Here is a 13002-nt window from a genome sequence, read left to right on the forward strand (position 1 = left end):
GTGCCTATACCTTGTACAACTTTTCTCTCACATCTGATAGTTTGGTCTGGGTTAATAGAGTTTTGAAATAGTATTTAACTACTATATAAGGTAAATACAGTCTCAACACTTCCAACATTATGCACTTTACTAACATCTGTCATTTATGAGAAGATGCACCCTAACCAGAATAATAGCCAGAATTGTAAATTTATACTGCGTTAACAAAGTAATCATTTTGATTGGGTACAAATTCAAATAATGATGTTTGGAGGTATAGTGCCTGTCCTCATGCTCATTAAAATCATTAAATATCTATTCTTCTTTTTTACTTAAATTAGTAAACATTGAAGTGATTTTCCATTTTACTTCAGAGAATGAATTTGAGGCAGCATTTCCACCCACTCCAAAATCAACATTATTTGGAGGGTTTGTAAATCAGAGTTTTAATTACAGCTCTTCTCAAAGAATAAAATTACATTAAAAGTTAATTTTGCTAGAAACAATGGAAAGCTATTAACTCATTGGACTCTGCTCACAGAAGGCATGATTCTTAATAACCTTAGTTAAATATCAGAGCATTATTTCATTAACTATAATAGCCAATAATTGAGGCTTGGAGCACTAAAATTTTTTTATAAAAATTTACATTTCTAAAAAAGTAGAAGACAAGTTCACCATGTTATTGTCTTGGCTGATGCTTTCATGAACTAGAGTGTAGTTCTGTGATGTCCAGTCTGTTTCATTCCCTGCTACATCCCCATCACTAGAAAAGCACCGTCATCCAAAGTACAATGAATAAATACTTGTTTCATGAATGAATGCGAGTACTAAGACTCTTACAAACAGTATAAACTTAAAAATTATCTTTTTTCATCTCAGTAGACATTTTTTTCCCAAGGAAGGCATGCAAATGGCCAACAGGTACATGGAAAGGTGCTCAACATCACTATTAGGGAAATGCATATCTAAACTTCAATTAGATAACTACAATGCAAACCAACCTGACACCATTAGAAAGGCTAGCACCAAAAAGATAAATAAGTGTTGGCAAAGATGTGGAGAAAAGGAAATCTCTGTGCACTGTGAGTAGAAAGTAAATTGATTCAGCCACTCTGGAAAACCATGTGGAGGTTCCTCACAAAAATAAAAATAGGACTACCACATAATCCAGAAGTCTCATTTCTGGATATTTACACACACACACACACACAAACACACACACACACACACAAAATCAAAAAGGTATATGCACCCCATGTTCATTCATAATAGCCAAGACAAAGAAACAACCTAAGACCTAAGTGTCCATGAGTGGATGATTGGGTAGAGAAATTGTGGTATAATTAAAAATATATTTTAATATTTAATGATGAAATAATATCCAGCCATAATAAGGAAGGAAATCCTGCCATTTTTATATGAATAGACCTTGAGGGTGTTATGTTAAGTAAAATAAATCAGGCAAGCAGAAAAAAGACTCATACTATATGATCTCAAGTATATGTGGAATCTAAAAATAATAGAACTCATAGCAACTGAACAGATTGGTGGTTGCCAGAAGCCAGGGGTGGTAGTTGAGCAAAATGGGTGCAGATGGTATAAATTATTAATTTATAAAAAAAATTTTCCTTAAAGATTACTGTGGAACTTATGATCCTTGGAGAACCTACATGGAGAGTCTCTTGACAAGGTTTGAAAAAGATACACTCTATAATGAAGATAATATAGATCTATATTGTTATGTGGCTTCCCTAAGAATAACAACAAAATTGTAGGATGAATTAAAACCGAATATGCTCAGATCAGTTGTTTTTTAGTAGTCTTATTGTAGTCTTTGATAAGCACTTAAACTGAAAACCACAATTTTTAACTCTATTGTACAATATCGTGGGGGAGGGGTACCAAAGGACTAACAAGTACAGAGCGAAATAGATAAATATGCCAAGCTTTCTCTCTTGCTTTTTAAATCAGGCATTTATAAATAAGCACACAGATATTAATTACATACAAAGAATTTTCCAGTAGTACAGTAAGTCATGGTATTGTCATTAGCAACAGCAAAGGAGAAAACAGTTCTGGCAGCAAGGAGAACTCTCCTGGAGGACACAAAGGTAGAGATGTGTTTTTTTATTTCCTTAACTGGAAAATAAATAAATAAATAAAAAGTTATTTCTGACTCCTGACTGCAAGCAAGAACAAGCCTGAGCCCGCCAGCATGGGGAACGAGGGTGAGCTCAGTGCCCACGTGGCAGGGGCTGCTCGGAAAACCCGAGAAGGGTGTCTCCGTCCCCTTCTGGCAGAGGAGCATGTTCATTTAAAACAACCCAGAAGCCGGGCCAGTGTGGCTCAGTGCTTGAGCGTCGACCCATGCACCAGTAGGTCGCAGGTTTGATTCCTAGTCAGGGTACAAGCCCAGGTTGTGGGCCTGATCCCCAGTCGGGGGCATGCAGGAGGCAGCCAATCAATGTTCTCTCTCATCGATGTTTCTATCTCTCTCTCCCTCTCCTTTCCTCTCTCTCTGTAAAAATCAATAAAGGAAAACAATAAATAAATAAATAAACAAACAAACAAACAAGCAAGACAACTACCAAGTAAGAAAAGGGTTTCTGGCAAACCCCCCCGCCATGTACACTTATGATACAGAGTTAACAGAAGTATTTATAGGTGACATCTGTCACCAGACAGCTTGAATGAAAGCAGAGTATGGGGTGTGAGTTAGCTGCTCCATAGATGAATTATTGCTGTGCTTTCCCTTCGTGAAGTCTCTTCCAGCATAGAAAAATGAGTGATTCAACCAAATACACAATCGTCTGGCAATGGGTGTCACACACAGGGAGTCAGACAAGACAGATTCCTCTTCTCCCTCTTGAAAGACACTGAGCCTTAGACGCAGCATGGGAGGTGGGGCTGGGCCTGCACAGGGAGCTGCACGCAGGGTAGAGGTGGCAGACACCCCTGACCGCTGGCCTCACCCAGGGATCTGCCAAGCTGCTGGCGAAGGGGAGCCCGTCTGGTCTGCCTCCCGCCCCACGGCTCGGTGGGCATGGGGGGGACAGGACCTTCTTAGGGCCTCATCCCCTAGTTCTGGGGGGCAGGCTGCCACTGCAAGAAACTCAAAAACCAAAGGTAAGCAAACATTCCAGTGAACAATCTAGAAATTCTACCATTAGAAGATTTAGCTGTATTTAAATTATTGAAGAATTATCATATAGACGTGAATATGACTTACTCTTTGTTGCTCCAGAGGGTATTATTTATTTTGGAAGCTGGTTTAAAATCAATCTAAGGAATATTTAACAGCTGTAGCTGTGGATTTATAGAGTGAGTACCCACTGGTAAACGAGACTCCCTGGTACTGAATGTATTCAAGATATGTTTGACAAACATGTTTGACAGTTAGAGACTTGAATAAATATTCATGAAGATCATTCATAGCCCTAAGAGTCCACGAGACAATGTTTCTTTCCACGTATTTACAACTATCTATTTTGCTACTCCAGAGTCAGAAAAGCGCTAGACTTGGTATGAGATATTTTTAGCTGACTTGGCATACTAATTTTGAAAATTGGGATTATTACATCTAGAAGTGTTAATACATTCTTCAGGAATTAGTCAGTGAGGATTAAACAAGATTTATAAATTCTCAAATATGATATAAATCATTCCTATACGAAACCACTTATTAAGCGCCTAGATAGAACATTCACTTATTTCCCAAATATTTATTCAGTGGGTCTTCTGTTGACCACACGATAAATTAGTCTCAGGAAATGCGGAAGCGGCCAGCACAGTACAGCCCTCATTGATCCGACAGGTTACCTGTTTTGTGTCCCTCGTGGTCTAGTTATTCTAGATCATGTAACTTGATCGGTTTACAGAACACACGGGTTCAGATCACTAACGTGCCAAGGAGGGCACCCGAGCTGGTGGCACAGTCAGCTTAGAACCAGGTCTGTGTAGTGTTTGACCCCTCGATGTGAGATCTTTTCCCCAAAATATTCAAAGATATTCATGTACATTTTCACTATTTATTTTCATATAACTTATATTATACAGGAAATTATTCGATCACTACCTCTGTTAAAAAGATAGTGAACTTGAATTTCCTAGGAGTTACCATTTTTTTTATTATTATTACTACCAGTAGGTTTACATGGTAAATATTTAGAAGAAAAACACTGTAGCTCTGTCTCTGTGTTTAGAAGCATGACTGTCAATTTTATGAGACAAAGATTGATAAGTCTGTCATAAGCCCACCCAGGCTCTTGAATTTTCTCCCTTTTTTGTCTGAGTTTCAGTCTTTAATGGCTGTAGGGCCTCATGCGCAGGCCCAGTGTTAGGACATAGAACTTGTTGAAAGCAGCAATGTCAACACTCTGCACAAGCTCCTCCAACATGGTGATCTCATCTTCCAGCAGGTGGGTCCCCCTCCCTGTCGTCCTCCACCACACACTGAATCTGCACCTTGTGGATGCCATAGCCAAGGGGCACCAGCTTGGAGCACCCCTGGGTCAGCCTGTCCAACTGGACTGAGCACACATGCAGGCCTCCAGCTGGGCCATGTGTGCCTCCTCATCCCAAGACTTGACGTCCAGGAGGATGGAGGACTTGGATATCACGTGGGCTTCTTGGCCTTCTTCTCTTCATACTGCCCCAACTGCTTCTGTCCCAGCCAGACAGCCTCCTTGTCATCCTCTTCATCACTGCCAAACAGGTCGATGTCATCGAAATCTTCCCCCTCCACAGCGTGGTCGCCTTCTTGGTATGGGGGCTCCACATGGGAGAGGTGCTGGGTCTGCAGGGCTATGGCCCAGTGGGTGGGAGAGTCTTCTCCAGCACAAAAGATTATTGTAACCAATTAACTAAATGGGCTGAATTCAGTAGGTATTGCTAAGAAATAGCTTTATTTTTTTATGGAACTATAATCTGTATATAGAAAAGTAGATATTTCATATGTATACAACTTAATAAATCTTCACCAACTGTCAGGACTGTGTAACCAAACCACAAGTAAATAATTCTGACATTACAAGTTCCCAGGAAGTGCCCCTCACATTCCCTTCCAGTCACAAAACCCTTGCTCCTAAGGGTAACTAACAGCTATTCTGACTTACAACAGAGTTGTTTTGCCTGGCTTTGTATACCATACAGCTGAAACCATGGAGTGTGTACTCTTTGCTTCTGGATTTTTCTGCTCAACTTTGTATAAAATGCATTCTATTGTGACACCACAATTTATTTTTTTCCATTCTACTGTTATGAATATTTTGCTAGTTTCCCATTTGTGTGGGTTACAGATAGTTCTAATGTAAACAGTGCAATGCATGCTTTCTGTTGAAAAGATCTCTACATTTATATTGTGTCTATGCCTAGCAGCAGGATTTCTGATTTTTAGAGTATGCATATGTTCATCTTTGAAAGATAATGCCAGATAGTTTTCTAATGTAGTTACAGCCATTTCTACTCCCACTAGGAATGCAAGAGTTTGGGAACTCTAGTTTACTGCAAACACATGGTATTTTTCCATCTTTTTTTATTTTAGGTAGTCTGATAGGTATGGAATAGTATCACATTTAATGTGTATATCTATGATGACTAATAAAGATTAACTAATGAAGATGAACATGTTTTCATGTATTTATTGGCCCTTTATAAAACACTTATTATGAGCTGCATATACAAATTTTTGTACATTTCCCTATTGGATTTTCAACATGTAGCATCTCAGGACTTTTAATCTGAAAATTGTAATCTATGGTACTTGAAATTCCTAAAATAAAAATTGTACAAGATCAACAACATCAATTTTTTTCCCCGTTTTCTTCAATAGTGTTTGCCAAGCTCCTAGACCAGTACTTCTGTTACTGGATTTTCAGTAAATATTGATTAATTATTATAAAAACCTTAACTATATTAAACTGCATTTATTAAATTATATATAATAAAGATATATACCATGCTAGGTTTAAATGTAGAAATCTATTTTAAAGCTTTACTCCTTTAAATAGTCGGCTTTTGTTTCTTGTTTGTTTTTTATCCTCACCCAAGGGCATTTCTCCATTTTTTGTTCAGATAGAGTGGGAGGGAGGGAGGGAGAGAGAGAGGGAGAGAGAGAGGGAGAGAGAGAGGGAGAGACATCGACGTGAAAGGGACACATCGAGTGGCTGCCACCCACACGACCCAGGGCCGGGGACAAACTGCAACCACGGTTCGTGCCCTTAGCAGGAACTGAATCCGGGTCTCTCTGGACCGCAGGCTGATGCTCTAACCACCGAGCCAAACCGGCCAGGGCATGATTGGCTTTTGTTAAAGTCAATTGATTATCCAGAAGATGGACTGGTTTGTGGTAAGTGTATTATTTAATTGTTTTCTATTCACATAGAAAACCTCTAGGGCTCCATTTTATTTCCTATCATGAAGCCCGACTCCACCTTTCTTTTCCTCTTTCGAAAACCTCTTTGTCTTCAACTTGTACATCATTGTCATAATCAATCACAGAATTAATCTCAACAGTCTCCCTCCAGCTCTAACTGCCTTTTCAGCACAAGAGGTAGAAAGAAAACACTGCTTCTTTCAGTTCAACACATCAGAGGAGGCTAGAAATCCAATTTCCTGATTCCCAGGCTGGTTTTCTGTCTACTATAAACATAATGCCACTGAGTGAACTTTAGCAACTATCCCTACAGAAAGTTCTAACATTCATAGTCACAAATTGACATGTGTAGAGTCTTCTTCAAATTCAGAAGGTATAGACAAAGGGGAGTAAGAGAAAACAGTTATAAGAAATGTACTGGGTAGGGATTTGATTTGTAAACTTTCGGTTTTGTTTACTTTGAACTACGTACACCCTGTTTTGTAGTATTGTCACTTGAAGTCGCTAGGGTACTTGACTCGGGCTAAAATAAACAGAACAGAGGACTGCTGGTTAGGAATAAGAATAGGCATGGTAATAAATAAAGGCAATGCCTGGGGCAAATGATTAAAACTGTGGATTCCCACACATAACTATACATAAAAATATTCAGACATCATATATAATAAAGATAATACCTTTTGAAGCACATTATTAATAAATTAGAAATGAAGCCTTCCACTGGCAAACTTTTCCATCCGATAGTAACATTAGAAATACTAAATCATTTAACCTCATCAAATATTACTGTATTATAAGGACATTGCACTGAATTATACTGAAATTATAGAGAATGGTAAACAGTATCCAAATATAACTGGCATTACCCATATAAATATTACAAAATAAAATGACACACTAAGAATAGAGAGGCATTTTCATAAAAGAGTTTCTTTTATGTTGATGGTTGGTGAGATCATTGCTTTTTTTCTGTTGACTGCAGTGTGAACTAAAGGCAGGTATAACAAAACTAGGGAGAGTATCGCTAACAGCACATTCTAAATTTCCTCTCTTATCACATCAACGACGGTGAAAAATGGTCAATAATAAATATCAGAATAGAACACTTCTTTGGTTGCACCTTTTAAAATGATGTTTTTAAAATGTACGATAGTCCGGCCGGTGAGGCTCAGTGGTTGAGCATCGACCCATGAACCGAGAGGTCTCCGGTTCAATTCCCAGTCAGGACACATGCTCAAGTTGTGGGCCCGGTCCCTAGTGTGGGGCATGCAGAGAGGTGGCCAGTCGATGTTCTCTCTCATCGATGTTTCATCTCTCTCCTTCTCCCTCCTCTCTCCCTAAAAATCAATAAAACAATAAATAAATAAATAAAATGTATGGCAGTGATAGTAGCAGTGTTCTGTGCAATATTTTTTCCTAACTTTTATATCATATGTTATCTTGGGAAATAAAAGCATTCTTAAAAATAAGATATGTTAAAACTCTATTTCTTATTTTTATTTTTAATTATTTGTTTATTTTGGTTAATCTCACTTGAGAATTTTTTTTTTTTTCATTTTTAGAGAGAGTGGAAGGGACAGGGTGACAGAGAGAGAGAGAAACGTTGATGTGAGAGAGACACATCCACTGGTTGCCTCCTGCACATGCCCCGCCCACTGGGGCTGTGGATCAACCTGCAGCCCAGGTATCTGCTCGTGACCGGAAATCAAACACGCACCCCTTCAGTGCACAGGCTGACACTCTGACCACTGACCAACATGGGCCAGGGTTATTTCTTATTTTTAAATTAACAAAATATTAATTTAAAAACATTTTAACACTTGAGTAAATTGTCTACAAGCCAATTCACTTTTTTAAAGCACAATTTATGTAAACTGATCACGTTTACAGTATTTACTGTATTGACAATAAAAGATAATTTGTTTTTGGGATATCAAATCAATGTGTAGAGAAAATGTTATCAAATTCAGTATTGATGTCTTTCAAGATTCAAAGTAAAAGTAAACCAGATAGAAACACAGCTAATGGGGAAAAAATGTCCCCTAATATAATATATACTCAGAATATGAAAAACTAGTTTTTAGGTCATGAGGAAAATAAAATTTTAAGAGTTTATTCTCCCTCATAAGTACCAAGTACAAGTCCCATTTTACCTTAATTCTGACATTTTTATTGTATAATTTGCCATGCTTTATTAATCTAAATTATAAATTTATAATATGAGCTACAAATTAATCTAAATTTGCCAGATTTTATGTGCAAATACTCTTCTTTTGGAATTACAAATTATACATACTGTTTTTGTAACTAGTGTTGTATTTAATAAACTTGAATTAAAAGAATCAGTATAAGAAGTACTCAAGCCCTGGCCAGTTTGACTCACTGGTTAGAGCAACTGCCTGCGGACCAGAGAGTCCCGGGTTTGATTTTCTCTAAGGGCACGTACCCCGGTTGCAGTTGGTCCCAGCCCCGGTTGGGGTCGTGTGGGTGGTGACCAGTGGATGTGTCCCTTTTACATTGATGGTTGTCTTTCTCTCTCTCCCCCTTCCCTCTCTCCCTCCCACTCTATCTAAAGATAAATGCAAAAGTGTCCTCTGGTGAGGATAGAAAAAAAAAAAAAAAAAAAAGTACTCAAGTCCAGACTTACTATGCATCAGCAATAACTTCTCAATGATATCATGGAAAAGATCACGACAATCCATGAAGTGCATTCCTGCCAGATTTAGAAAACAGAAATTAACCAGAAGCCCTTTTCCAGGTGTTCCCTCTGATTATAAGCAGTATCACAGGAACATGAGCACTGAGTAACAGTTTTGGTGGCCATACTCTGGACATCTGCTGGCCAGTGGGAGCTTCACAGGATCAGAGACAGCTGTAGACAAGGTAGCCACAGTTTCCTGACCTCTGGATTGCAGAAATGGGTGTGTTCTTGACATTAGGCGGTCCCTGGTTCTCACTCCTCCATCCCTACAAATCATGCTTTAAGCAATTGATTTTCTACATAAAACTCTTAATAATTAAAATATGTAAGGGGCCATATTCATTCTACAACCTACAGTGACTGAGAGAGAAAAAAATTATGTTGGATATTGACACAAAAAATACCTAAATACATGCATTCACATATAAAAATATTTATGTAAAGATATTGCAGAAGATATAAATATATAAATATATATGTGTTTCGGGAAAGGTATAAAATTTTTTTCTTAATTAACATATTGGATTGAAAAGATCCCAATAAGAGTACTAAGGATATTTTTATGAAATTTTCAAAATATGATTATAAAGTTTACCTATATACATAAATAGTTAAGGAAAACAAATATTCAAAAAAGAAAAATGATGTATATATTATACTAGATATTAAGACATAACTCTAGACATTAATACAGTATAGTAGTGGACAAAAATCTGTAAATAGATTTTTAAAATCCAGAATCAATGGCAGAGAAAATTTTTATTATATGTAATTGTTGGGGGAAAGGCCAAAAAGTCTAAATTTTAGATCGATTCCAAAGAATTGACACACAGTCTTATTTAAATCCACAAGAGCTTTGATAGGAGAAGCTTACATACATGGGCAGAGCAGTGGCTTGCTCCCCGTGGTGGCCGCCGCAGGAGATCCACTTCCTCCCAGGATGGGTCTCTTTTCCGTAGAGGGTTAATAGTAAAAGTATATGGTGGGTAGTCACGTAGACCACCAGCAAGAACAATGCATTTCTAAGTTAACAGATAATATCAGGTATGATCCATACTCTGTACATTCATTAAACTCCTTCCTGGGGACATGACATTTATCTTTGGGGGACCAGCTCTCTGGATACTCAGTTAAACCTGAGGCTACAGAGAGTTAAAAGTCCAATATTTCCCAGACACCTTTACTGCTGGAGGCATATTTCAACTCTGAGTTCATTCCCCTACACTAATCATATGCTAAATAATTATCAAAATCAGTGAGGAAAATATAATTTAAGCAGCAAATAATTTAGGAAGAAAATAAATATTTAAATTGTTAAGAAATCAAGTTTTGCCTCACACCATAATTCAAAACTAGTTCCAGGTTGACCAACAAACTAAACTTAGAAGTTGGTATCACATATATTAAAATAGTAATTGAAAGTCTATTTAAACATTATGTAAATGATTTAAAAATGAATATGGGCTTTCTTTAAAAAGCACTGCAATAAATCACAAAGAAAAATAATAAAAAGTTTGTCAGCATGCAAACGTAAACCTTTTTATGCCAACAACCTCTTATATCATATTAAAACAAAAAAATAAATGGGAGATATATTGTCAATGAATATGAGAAAAGGTTAATTTAATTATACAGAGAATGCAAAGTGAAAAAGAAAGCATGTTACTGGAAAAATGAGAAAAGAACCTCAAAAGTAAATTTACTTATATTCAGTAATACACTAAGAACTAAATTTAAGACAAAATATTCTTCCTCACATTTTAAAAATAAGCTTCCAGAAATTTTCATTATTAAATGATTAGAGATGCAAATAAATAGTATGGCGTAATAAAGAATATTATAGCAATTGTTTTAAATGATGAAATTAGAAACAATCTAAATTTGCACACAAAGGGGACTTTGAATAAACTATGCCATGTCTGTACGACAGGATGATAGGAGGCCATTAAAATCTTATTTTCTTATATTTAAGAGGAAATGTTCAAAACATGGGATAGTTGATGAAAATAAGCATCTAATACTTTGAACAGAAAATTAGTCATCCAAAATTATTTTCATTTAATAATATCTAGCTAGCTAGCTATTTAGTTAAATGTATCCTGGAAGCAAGTGCACCAGAATATCAATTGATTACAGCATTGTGGGTGATGTTTATTTACTTTATACTTTTCTGTATTTGCTGCAATAGCATATAGTATAAATTGCATAATCCAACAAAAAACACCAATGACTTAATCTGCAGGTTAGATATTCTTCTTTTTCCACATTGGAAACAAATAGAATATCACAGAAAACAAATACCTTAGATGCCAAGGGGGGTATTATAAGCAGAATTAGTAAAACATCATTAAACAATAGTATTTTCAGTTTAAAAGTACTTCACCAAGGCATCATACTTCTTGCTCAAATGACATGACTACTGTGCAAAAACATATTAATAAAACATTTAAAATCTGATCTGACAGTGTACATATTACAATTAATAATTAAGACAAAAATAGCATGTTTATGGTAAATTATAAGTTATATTTTTGATCAATATAAAGTAGATGTACTACTAATCAAAAGAGATGACATGTACCCATGTCAGTTCTCTTTCCTGATTTATATTCCATGTCCCCGGCACTGGAAACACAAAATGACATTTATATTTTCTAGTACCCAATTCTCAGTTTTCTCAAGCATAAAATGAAAATTATAATGCAATCCTTATATTTTTCCACAAGGTTTAAAACAGACTACAATGCAAGGCAGTGGCAGAAAAAAGAAAATTGAGGAATTTACAATAACAAGACAAATTAAGTCACATGAAATACTCAACTAATTTTTATAGTGTAAATTAGTTTAAGTATGAGGATTTATTGGATGCCTTTGAATACAAGTGACAAATTTAACCTACACTGACTGAAGTAGGAAATGTATTGGCTTGTGAAATAGAATTTGTCATGCCAGTGTGGACTTCCTCAGGCAGGCTTGGTCCTGGGACACTAACAATGTCAACAAAACCCCAATCCTCTAATTTCTCAGCTCTACTTCATCTGTGTTACCTCCATTCTCAGGGTGACTCTTACATTTAAATTGTCCAGAAATTTTGTCTAATTTGTTCATTTCTGTATTTGTTAGGCACTTGGTAGGTGCTGCATACATGTTTGTTGAGTGAATAAATAAGTTAAAGTATTAATGAAAGAGAGATAACCATAGTAACTCCAGCATCCCATCCTCCCAGCTTCAATTCAGCAGAAAAGGTCTGTCCACCTGTATTATTAGCCCCAGTCAATATCTCATACATTTCCTTTACTCATCTTGGAATCAAGTAATGTCATCCTCTGTCCAGGCATGGGGGAGGTCAACCCCAAAAGATAACTGACCTACCTCATTCAAGGATGGAGGAATAGGTAGTAATTCAGATAATAATTGAAATGTTGTTACCAAAAGAATGTGGTGTAGTCATTAGGAACTCAAAAGATGGCTGTCACCACTATATATCTGTGTTAATAAAAATATCCATATATAAACTCAATCCTAATATTTAAATCATGCCTATGAAGCACTAAGTACACCTCCCTCAATTAATAAAGGGAAGGCTTAAGAAACATTCCATAAAATCATTCAGGGCTAATGCTTTGCAAATGCTTTGGGTTTGGTTGATTGAGCCAAGAGAATCCGCATTTGTAGTTGGCTGCTCAAAGTGAAATCAATAAATGCTTTTCTTCATAGAGGGGATCACATAGCATAGAGGAAAAAATCTTAAGTGGACTAAAAAAGTGATGACCTGTTAAGACATATTGGTTACCTTTGTATTAAAAAGTAAAAACAAACTACAAAAATGGATGACCCCACTCACTGCAGACTTTTCCATTACAATTTTCCCTTCAGTATTCTTCAATGGATTGGTAAAAATGTTTTTTGAACTGGTTTCAAGGCATAAATCCATTGATCTACTCAG

At 36.5% G+C, this 13002-nt stretch overlaps 1 pseudogene; it reads right to left on the reverse strand.

The window, feature by feature from the left end:
- Positions 1–4283: 4283 nt before the first annotated feature.
- On the reverse strand, positions 4284–12203 carry LOC118624554 (annotated as a pseudogene).
- Between the last annotated feature and the right edge of the window lie 799 nt (positions 12204–13002).

The sequence above is a fragment of the Molossus molossus genome, unplaced genomic scaffold (genome assembly GCF_014108415.1).
Source record: "Molossus molossus isolate mMolMol1 unplaced genomic scaffold, mMolMol1.p scaffold_m16_p_1, whole genome shotgun sequence".
NCBI lineage: Eukaryota > Metazoa > Chordata > Mammalia > Chiroptera > Molossidae > Molossus > Molossus molossus.